The sequence below is a fragment of the Oncorhynchus clarkii genome, chromosome 8 (assembly GCF_045791955.1).
Source record: "Oncorhynchus clarkii lewisi isolate Uvic-CL-2024 chromosome 8, UVic_Ocla_1.0, whole genome shotgun sequence".
NCBI classification, from domain to species: Eukaryota; Metazoa; Chordata; class Actinopteri; order Salmoniformes; family Salmonidae; genus Oncorhynchus; species Oncorhynchus clarkii.
In genome coordinates, this window is record NC_092154.1 from 15,759,087 (window position 1) to 15,767,098 (window position 8,012).

At 45.3% G+C, this 8,012-nt stretch overlaps 1 pseudogene; it reads right to left on the reverse strand.

The window, feature by feature from the left end:
• Nucleotides 1-947: 947 nt before the first annotated feature.
• Nucleotides 948-7,648, reverse strand: LOC139415398 (uncharacterized; annotated as a pseudogene).
• Between the last annotated feature and the right edge of the window lie 364 nt (nt 7,649-8,012).

An 8,012-nucleotide genomic window follows, 5' to 3' on the forward strand; every position in this document is an offset into this window, starting at 1 on the left:
ATTTGAATCGGCTGTGTTGTGCTAGGACATAAACCAAAACGTGCACCCAGGGGGGCCCCAGGCCCGAATTTGTGAAACCCTGCCCTAATGAACACGACCCAGGGCAGGTCAACTCAGGTTCTCATTAGATCCTATTGTCGTCTTCAATATACCGGACGGGTCGAAGCCATGAGGGTATGGAACCAGAGCAGTGTTACCACTGCTACAGTAGTTGAAGTATAGGGAGTGCTCTGTAGTGTTCTTAGCAAATATTCACATCACAACATAATATGGTACAATTTATACAGAACATTCTAGAACTGTTTGTCAATCTTTCATAGATTAAACCATGTTGATTTATAATTTTTGTTCAGAAGAAAATGGCTTTTCAATGCTCAATAGGTTTAATTTTAGCCCTGTGGGTACTTTCAACTGAATTCCCATTTTCAACTGAAGCTGCTCTCCAACTCCATATAATACGTTATATAACTGTCAGCCCACATATTCTGTCCTACAAGTCCTGCTTGTTCTACTTTGCGGTCTGCCCTTCAGTGCTGACTGAGTGAGCATCATCTCCCACTCTGTCCTCTCCTCCTCCTCCAGTCTCTCTCACTCCCTTTTTCTCCTTTGTGTTAGGAGCCCTCTATCTATCTCCCTCCCTCCTCAACTCCCCTTTCCTCTCTCTCCCTCACTCTCTCCCCTCCCTCTCTCCTTTCCACTTCCCCTTCCTCCTTTCCTCTCACTCTCTTCCGTCCCTCCCTCACTCCCCTTTCCTCTAACCCTCTCTCCTTTCCTCTCCTACACCCTCTCTCCTTTCCTCTCCTCCGCCCTCTCTCCCTTCCTCTCCTCCGCCCTCTCTCCTCCGCCCTCTCCCCCTTCCACTCTCCCATCCTCTCTCTCTCCCTCCTTTCCTCTCACTCACTCTCTCCCGTCCCTTCTTCCCCCCTCTCTCTCTGTCTCCATCTCTCTCAGCACTCTGTCTCCTTGCTGTTGATGCAGGCCTGTCTCTGTAGTCTGAAGGATAGGGCCTTGTCGCTGTGTCGGACCAAGGGCCCGTGCTCCGTCAGGTCCTCAAAGGATTGTGGAGCTGAACTCCCATGGGAAAGTCCCCATCCAGGGCCTCCTCATCAAAGCTGGGGTCCTCCGGATAGTGGCCATGCGTGGGCTCTCCAAGGGGGGCAGGGGGCTCTGGCTGGGGATGGGGGTGGAGGTTGGGACTGAGGCCTCAGGGGTTGGGGCTGGAGCTGCGGCTTGGATCCGGGGAGTACAGGTCTGCTGGGGGCCAGAGGGCTGGAAGTGCAAGACTGAGACTGCTCATAAACTCTGCATTTTGGAAAAACACACAGGGTCAAAGTCAAGGGTGAGCTAACCAAAATAACTACAGTGCCTTCGGAAAGTATTCAGACCCCTTGACTTTTTCAACATTTTGTTAAGTTACAGCCTTATTATAAAATGTATTCATTATATAAAAATCCTCAGCAATCTACACACAATACCCCATAATGACAAAGCAAAAACAGGTTTTCAGAATTGTTTGCAAAAGTATTCAAAATAAAAAAACTGAAATACCTTATTTACATAAGTATTCAGACCCTTTGCTATGAGACAAGAAATTGAGCTCAGGTGCAGCCTGTTTCCATTGATCATCCTTGAGATGTTGCTACAACTTGATTGGAGTCCACTTGTGGTAAATTAAATTGATTGGACATTATTTGAAAAGGCACACACCTGTCTATATAAGGTCCCACAGTTGACAGTGCATGTCAGAGCAAAAACCAAGCCATGAGACCGAAGGAATTGTCCGTAGCGTTCTGAGACAGGATTGTGTCGAAGCACAGATCTAAGGAAGGTGCCAAAAAATGTCTGCAGCATTAAAGGTCCTCAAGAACACAGTGGCCTCCATCATTCTTAAATGGAAGAAGTTTGGAAGCACCAAGACTCTTCCTAGAGCTGGCCACCCGGACAAACTGAGCAACCGGGGGACAAGGGCCTTGGTCAGGAAGGTGACCAAGAACCCGATGGTCCCTCTGACAGAGCTCCAGAGTTCCTCTGTGGAGATGGAAGAACCTTCCAGAAGGACAACCATCTCTGCAGCACTCCACCAACCAGGCCTTTATGGTAGAGTGGCCAGACAGAGGACAGTCCTGGGTAAAAGGCACATTGCCAGAAGGCACCTAAAGACTCTCAGACCATGAGAAACAAGATTCTCTGGTCTGATGAAACCAAAATGTAACTATTTGGCCTGAATGCCAAGTGTCACGTCTGGAGCAAACCTGGCACCATCCCTACGGTGAAGCATTGTGATGGCAGCATCATGCTGTCAGGATGTTTTTCAGCAGCAGGGACTGGGAGACTAGTCAGAATCGAGGCAAAGATGAATGGAGCAAAGTACAGAGAGATCCTTGATGAAGTCCTGAGCGCTTTGGAACAGGTTCTCTGACTGGGGTGAAGGTTCACCTTCCAACTGGACAACGACCCTAAGCACACAACCAAGACAACGCAGGAGTGGCTTCGGAACAAGTCTCTGAATGTCCATGAGTGGCCAAGCCAGAGCCTGGACTTGAACCCAATTGAACATCTCTGGAGAGACCTGAAAATAGCTGTGCAGCAACAGTCCCTATCCAACCTGACAGAGCCTGAGAGGATCTGCACAGAAGAATGGGAGAAACTCCCCAAATACAGGTGTGCCAAATTTGTAGCGTCATACCCAAGAAGACTCGAGGCTGTTATCACTGCCAAAGGTGCTTCAACAAAGTACTGAGTAAAGGGTCTGAATACTTATGTAAATGTGATATTTAAGCATTTTACTGTAAGGTCATTTTACCTGTTGCATTCTGTGACAAATACAATTTGATTTGATTATTTACGTTTTTATTTTTGATAAATTAGTAAAAATAAATTAAACAACTGTTTTTGCTTTGTCATTATGGGGTATTGTGTGTATTTTTTTTTCTTTCACCTTTATTTAACCAGGTAGGCCAGTTGAGAACTGCGACCTGGCCAGGATAAAGCATAGCAGTGCGACAAAAACAACAGATTGATGCGGGAGAAAGATTGATGCAGGGGAAAAAAACAGAATAAGGCTGTAAGGTAACAAAATGTGGAAAAAGTCAAGGGGTCTGAATACTTTCTGAATATTTTTTTTATTTAACTTTTATTTAACTAGGCAAGTCAGTTAAGAACAAATTCTGTATCAGTGAAGCCTCTAACACTGAGATGCAGTGCCTAGACCGCTGCGCCACTCAGGAGCCCGAATGCACTGTATATACAAAAATATATGGACTCCCCTTCAAATTAGTGGTTTTGGCTATTTCAGCCAAACCCATTGCTGCAATCTCCATAGACAAACATTGGCAGTAGAATGTGCTTACTGAAGAGCTCAGTGACTTTCAACGTGGCACCGCCTTGGGATGCCACCTTTACAAAAAGTCACTTAGTCAAATTTCTTCCTGCTAGAGCTGCCCCTGTCAACTGTAAGTGCTGTTATTGTGAAGTGGAAACATCTAGGAGCAACAACGTCACAGCCGCGAATCAGTAGGGCACACAAGCTCACAGAACGGGACCGCCGAGTGCTTAAGAGCGTAGAAAACGTCTGTCTTTGGTTGCAACACTCACTACCGAGTTCCAAACTGCCTCTGGAAACAACGTCAGCACAATAACTGTTGGGAGCTTCATGAAATGGGTTTCCATGGCTGAGCAATCGCACACAAGCCTAAGATCACTATGTGCAATGCCAAGTGTTGGCTGGAGTGGTTAAAGCTCGCAGCCATTGGACTCTGGAGCAGTGGAAACGCGTTCTCTGGAGTGATGAATCACGGATTCACCATCTGACAGTCTGACAGACTAATCTGGGTTTGGAGGATGCCAGGAAACGCTACCTGCCTGAATGCATAGTGCCAACTGTTAAGTTTGGTGGAGGAGGACTAATGGTCTGGGGATGTTTTTCATGGTTCGGGCTAAGCCCCTTAGTTCCAGTGAAAAGAAATCTTAACGCTACAGCATTCTCCACCAAATACAGACGATTCTGTGCTTCCAACTTTGTGGCAACAGTTTTGGGAAGGCCATTTCCTGTTTCAGCATGACAATTCCCCCTTCCATACAGAAAAGTTTTGTTGAGATCGGTGTGGAAGAACTTGACTGGCCTGCACAGAGCCCTGACCCATCGAACACCTTTGGGATGAATTTTAGCCGTGACTGTGAGCCTGGCCTCACTAATGCTCTTGTGACTGAATGGAAGTCCCTGCAGCAATGTTCCAACATCTAGTGGATGTTAGTGGATGTAGCCTTCCCAGAAGAGTGAAGGTTGTTATAGCAGCAAAGGGGGACCAACTCCATATTTTGGAATGAGATGTTCGACGAGTAGGTGTCCACATACTTTTGGTCATGTAGTGTATATTCCGGACATTGCTTGTTCTGATATAAAACAAAATAGGGGGGAGATTATGTGTGTATTGTTTTGTATTGCTAGATATTACTGCATTGTTGCAGCTAGAAACATAAGCATTTTGCTGCACCTGCGATAACATCTGCAAATCTGTGTACACGACCAATAAACTTTGATTTGATTAATCTACATTACAAACGGTCAAATTAAGTGAAAATACGGAAGGAGAACAAGATTCCATTTTCCTTAAGAAAAAAGGGGGAAAAGACAATGATCATCTGAGAGGTTATAGTGGAACATCTCCTGGTTCATCAGCCTGTTGCAGCTAGCTTCCCTGTTGGATCTGAACATATCCTGGATCGTCAGCCTGTTGCAGCTAGCTTCCCTGTTGGATCTGAACATATCCTGGTTCATCGGCCTGTTGCAGCTAGCTTCCCTGTTGGATCTGAACATATCCTGGTTCATCAGCCTGTTGCAGCTAGCTTCCCTGTTGGATCTGAACATATCCTGGTTCATCAGCCTGTTGCAGCTAGCTTCCCTGTTGGATCTGAACATATCCTGGTTCATCAGCCTGTTGCAGCTAGCTTCCCTGTTGGATCTGAACATATCCTGGATCGTCAGCCTGTTGCAGCTAGCTTCCCTGTTGGATCTGAACATATCCTGGTTCATCGGCCTGTTGCAGCTAGCTTCCTATTGGATCTGAACATATCCTGGTTTGTCAGCCTGTTGCAGCTAGCTCCCGTTGGATCTAAACACTGTATTCTTTATAGTCCCACCACGTCATCCTATAGATATCATCCACACGGTCAATCAGCTCAATCTGCCTGACCAATCACATCAGGGAGAATGTAAACTGTGTTTTTCACAAGCAACCATCAAGTCAAAGACTACTCCACACGGCATCGTCTGCATCACAAATGGCACCCTATTCCCTATAGTGCAGTTATTTTGATCAGAGCCATGTGGGCCCTGGTCAAAGTAGTGCACTACATAGGGAATAGGGTGCCATTTACAATGACAGCCTACCCTGGACAAACCCTAACAACGCTAGGACAATTGTGCGTGGCCCTATGAGACTCACAATCACGTCTGGTTGTGATTGGAGCGGCAGGTAGCCTAGTGGTTAGAGTGTTTGGTCAGTAACCGAAAGGTTGCTAGATCGAATCCCTGAGTTGACAAAGTAAAAATCTGTAGTTCTGCCCCTGAACAAGGCAGTTAACCCACTGTTCCTAGGCTGTCATTGTAAATAACTTGCCTAGTTAAATAAAAATAAAATGATACAGCCTGGAATCAAACCAGGGTCTGTAATGATGCCTCTAGCACTGAGATGCAGTGCCTTAGACTGCTGCGCCACTCGAGAGTCAAATGTAGTCTACATGTGGTTTGGAATGAAGAGTTATGAGGGACAGGATTCATTTGGGAAAGCACAGGGGAGGTTGGTTTGAGGTCAGTTTCCTCCTCCCTTACTCACCCTCTTCCTGCAGTCTAGCTGACCTCAGGCCATTATAGTCAGTTTTCACGTAGCCACAGACTTTGGGCGAGGCCAGTCGGCTGATGTCCTCAGAGCGGTATACCAACTGATGGCCATCGGGGGGCGCCGCCGTGAACCTCCATAGGGGCTGAGGAGGGAAAGAGATTTGATTTAATTTGATTTGTTAGGTTTGATAAGGATAACGAGTGTGTGTGTCTCAAATGGTTCACTATGCACTACTTTTAACCAGGGCCCATAGGGCTAAAAGTAGTGCATTATATAGGGGAAAGTGTACTACTTTTAACCAGGGCCCATAGGGCTAAAAGTAGTGCATTATATAGGGGAAAGTGTACTACTTTTGACCAGAGCCTCGTGGGCAATTTGGAAGGTAACCTATAAACTCCAGTTGTTTCTATGCAGTATGTCCACAACAGGCATTTCAGATGATTGTCATATTGGTTTCGTATCATAATCTGTCGTTGAAATAGTACAATATGATACCTCTATGTTGTACTCTGCTTTGTCAGTGAGGATGTGTGCCGAGAAGTTGTTGTCATCGATGTGCGCCTGTACTCTGGAGTTCTCCTCTCCTTCAAATGGACAACACTGAGTAAACAATGTTGCTGAGAAAGAGCACAAAATATAAACATGGGACAAAGCCAAAGCAAATTCTTGAGGCTCTAAAAGATGTTAAAGTGATAGTTCACTCCAAAATTAGATGTTCGCCAGATGTTTTCAGACCTCAAAAGTGGTGTAAAGTTGATGAGTCCATTTCTCAGGCTACCTGTAGATTCAGCTATATGCCGCAATCTCAAATGAATGCACTTAAAGGCCCCTTGACAATGTATGTGACCTAAGTCTGATGGTTTCTGTGCCCAACCAGTGGTGTCTGTCTTACCAATGACATGGCCGTTGAAAAAGTTCTGTCTGTTGACCTCGTAGCTGTCCTCCTGTCCATCCTCATCCATGAACACGGCCCTGAAGTCTTCTGTGAACAGCTCTGTTGGTCCTCAGGTACAGCCTGAAATGCCTAGCACAAGTGAGAAACGGGGAATCACAATGCTCATGATGATTAAGACAAGCGACAAGTGCAACTGAGGCATTGACATTTGATGTACATCCCAAATGGCACCCTATTCCATATATATTGCACTATTTTAGACCAGGCCCATAGGCTAGGCACAGCCTTGGAGTTCCTACCTCTATAAGGCAGTGAAGCTGAGATGTCGTTCAACATGGGTCTGTGTCTGGACATCCCGCCGCCGAACTGAGTGAGTCTGGAGATTGGCAAGGGGTAGCACCTTGAAGTCTGGGAGAAAGGCAGAGGAATAACAGAACAGAAAAGTACAGAACACATTTTTCCTCACTAAATTGCACTGACACAAAGAACGTTCATATACCAACCTATTCTATCATATTCAACCTCAAACTATTCAGTTTCATTCTATTCTATGTCAGAGCAGTTTTCTCATAACTCTCAATGCCAGCTAGCCCAGTGTTTAGAGAAACAGCTCTCTGCCAAATAATAAGGATGGTTAACCCACTGTTATTGGTTCTACTATCATCATTATGCTCCCATGCCATGCTGCCATGCCCATGATTGCTACATTGGCCCATACTGTGCCAGTGTGTGGGATGTTTGTGACCATTCCCATCTCAAGAATCATCATAAATAACTCATGACATTTGTTTAACGGAAAATTAAGTTAGGCCACTCTCCATTCACCATATTACGGATCTACAACCTCCGCCGCCGGTGTTGTTGCACCATCCGTTAAAAATAGGGACATTTTAAATAAATAGAACATCTGCATATCAGCATGTATCGCTTAAACAATATGTAAAAAGGGAAAAAAAATCCATACACGGGTTAAAAAACAGCTTCGACAGAATTTGTCCTATCGGGATATGATCTTCCCAAAAGCGCACTTTTTTTTTCGCATACTCAAGGAAGGTAACAATGTGATTTAATTAGTACAGTGACAATATAACCAAACGTTCTGTCGTTCAGCAACTGTAACAGATTGGAGTTCAGATTGTAAATTCGGACTTCTAGTTTGGGCAAAAAAAAACTTTTTTTTGATAACCAGGGCCGCATACTTGGAAGTGTTGTGAGAGACAATTATTCCCATTAATGATGGGGGGGATATACAGTCGCCTATAGTTCACTCGAGTTAA